Here is a 3,223-nt window from a genome sequence, read left to right as displayed (position 1 = left end):
CCTCCCTCCCTCCCTCCCTATTATGATATATGCACAAGCGTCTAACAGTTATTATTATTAACATATTATTTTACATATTCGGTCCAGCTGGCACATAGCGAAATTGATGGGACGGGACAATCTTTTCGCTATGTATGGAAAAAATTAGGTCCTGAAAATCTGTACGCTATGTGTGAGGCTAGACTGCATACGTGTATTTATATATATGCTGTCATGTTCTTGGCTTGTTCTGTGTGAAAATTTTATTGTGAAGAAAGTTCATATGGAGTGTTCTATTATTGCTTGCTGTTTCATGCACAGGGGAAATGGCGTAGAGGCATGTTGTTTTGGGGACTAACATGACCCGTTGACCTTGACATTAAAGACGATACACAATTGTAGCATTTTTGTTTTATTCTTATAATATGCATTGGTGGCTGGTTTTTTTTTTGGGGGGGGGGTGCCACTGGTGGTATATCCTACTTCTTTACTTTTCCTCTGCTGTTTCTGTCTGTCTGTCTGTCTGTCTGTCTTACCTTTTCCCCAGCTCTAAATGACCATTATTGTGTCGATGTGCATCTCTCTACGGAAACAAATATTGTATATGTGAGGCAGCGTGGTGAAATCAGGCGGTCGTCAAAATAACGAAATAGGAGATACAGGCATTTCTCCGCCAGTTTGGCAATTTTTATCAAAAGTTGTTTTTTTTTTTTAGCTCAACCCCTTTTACGTCTATAAAGATATATTTCCAAGTGAATTTTACTGGAAAACGTAGATTAAAGGCACAAAATGTCATTTTTCAGTATTCAATGACTCATTTGTTATTGGAGTTACCAAATTTTGACGGCCTTTTTCTCGCTTATTTCACCATAGAAACCAGTATTCAAGATAGATGAGCATTTTTTTCCCCATTGAAAGCAAGGTAAATGAATAAACTTTCAGATGATACCAATAACTCCACACACCCAAAAATTGACGGGTGCCTGATTTCACCGCGTCGTCACACATATCTTGATAATTCATCTCTCCCTTTGGTGGTTGTTTTGAGGGTGCCACTGGTCGATCCCTAATCCCACTTGTTCACTTATGTTTTTTTTTATATTTAAGTAAGCCCTAATTTGCTCGCTCTTTTCGAAGGCTAAGTAACTACAGGGTGATCCACAAAAAAACTGTACAACTTTTTTTGGTTAATATTTTCCTCTACACTGAAGTTTTGCATTTCAAATTTGTACACAACATTTAGGAGTCAAAAGGAATTTGGTATTCATTTTAGATAAATTCACGGAATAGTTTTGCTCTACATGGGGCGTAATAAAACAACAACCCATTTTCAGCTATGTCCCCATTTTGTAGCCTGACCCACAAGTTCGCATTAGGCCTCCCATTAAAAAAACAACAACGATTGCTTCATATTGCAAACTACAGTAGCCCAACAGAAGTTTGCAGATAGTTGTTCTCAAATTTTCTTTGCCTGCTGAGATCATGGTTAAGATAAGTAAAGAGCAGAGAGCTTTTTGTATTGAACATTTCCTCACCCCGATTCATTTCGTAAGTTTCACACAAGATGTGGAAATACTGTTAACATGCCCTGAAGGCCTTCTTTGATGTCAAGGGTGGAAATGGTCCTCCTTTAAGACCTGTAGTCCTGTAGAGAATCGGAACTAAAAATTACCAGACAAAACGACCTCTTCAGGTCAAACACACGTCGCTCGCACCCCTTTAAACGTCACCAGAGTGCAAGAATTAATTCAGAGCCCCAGGAGACGTCTGTCCGTAGACAATGTCAACTGCAATGACTTTCCTACATCTCAATGGTCCGCATTCTCAAGGCAGATCGTCATCTACGACTGTGCCATTTTCCCGTTCGCGAAGCTATCACTATCAGAGGATAGCAATGTGTTCTTGATTCCCCGTTCGTCTTGAAAAGCGTGAACATTTCCTCTCTGACATTTGGTTCCTTGGCGAAGCTCATATTCACCATTCAGGTTATATCAACTCCACAAATGCTGTCTATTTTGGCAACCTCACTAGAAACAGCTCCATATTGTAAGGCGTACAGTGTGTGTAGCTTTGAATACTCATGGTTAAGTGGATCCTTGTGTTTGGCCGGACCCCACTGAACATTACAAACGACGCGTTAAATGCGTCGAGTCCAAAGGAGGACATGATAGACCAGTGGTTCTCGGAATTACAAAATTTAAAAAATATTTTTAAAACTCTGTAGGAGAAAAGGAATATTGTTTAAAGGTTACAAGAATGGAAAGATTAGATTTTTAAAGGAAAAAGAAAGGAAAAAACAAATCAATCGTTTCAGGACTTTCCTTACGAGATCTTTTAAATTGGCGCATTTTGCATTTATAGGTGGTTTTTATAAAAGCTATTTCCGTTCTCAAAAAAAGTTTCTTCTTTGTGAATTTTATGTCAAACAAATTCCTTTTGAATGAATTATATCTGTTCCAAATTACAACTTTCTAGTACAAATTTTGTGCGAGATATTTAGAAAAAAAGTTGTAGTTTTTTAAATAAAAATCACACATGTAGTTTATTTTTTAAAGTTATCTGACAAATAAACTACAATTAATCTTTTTTTTAAAGTTTATTATTATTTTATTTATAGATTCTCTGACAATTACACCACAGTTTATTTCTTTGATTTGTTTACTAATAGTTTATTTAGGCACTTCAGTGAACGCGCTCACTACAGCGTGATTCGGCTTCGGAAAGTCCCATAGGGTTTTGTTTCTGGACATGACGTCTCATCGCGACAGAGCACATTGTCTTTCCGCTAAGTAACTGCATGTTCTCTATACACTTTGTTCGATTCCTGTAGGTTTTTGGAGGGCACCGCCTCCTTATCTTTTCTCCTTTTCTTTGTGTGTTAGTTTCTTTTAATACCTCTAATCTTCCGCACTTATTTGACCCATTTGTGTTGCGAGTGCTGTGAAGTTTTTACTTGAACTAAAACCTGATAATTGTAGTCTCTCTTTTAAAATCTTGAATTTCTTTGTCTTCAGTTCTGGAAGGAAATTGTTTTAATTAATGTTTTGGTTGTTTGTGATGAATAGTTTTCAACATCAGAAGTAACTTGGAGTTTTTTTTGTATTGAATGTTGTATTTTGTTTTCTAATTTGTTGTTTTTGTTCTTTTTTTTTTTTGCAATGCTAAATTGATTTCTTCTTTTTGTCTCAGCCTCTCTCTCTCTGTCTCTCCCTCTCCTTGTCTCTTCTCTTTGTCTCCCTCCCTC

This window comes from Aplysia californica, unplaced genomic scaffold, assembly GCF_000002075.1.
Source record: "Aplysia californica isolate F4 #8 unplaced genomic scaffold, AplCal3.0 scaffold00476, whole genome shotgun sequence".
In the NCBI taxonomy this organism is placed as follows: Eukaryota; Metazoa; Mollusca; class Gastropoda; order Aplysiida; family Aplysiidae; genus Aplysia; species Aplysia californica.
This window is presented reverse-complemented; position numbering follows the sequence as displayed.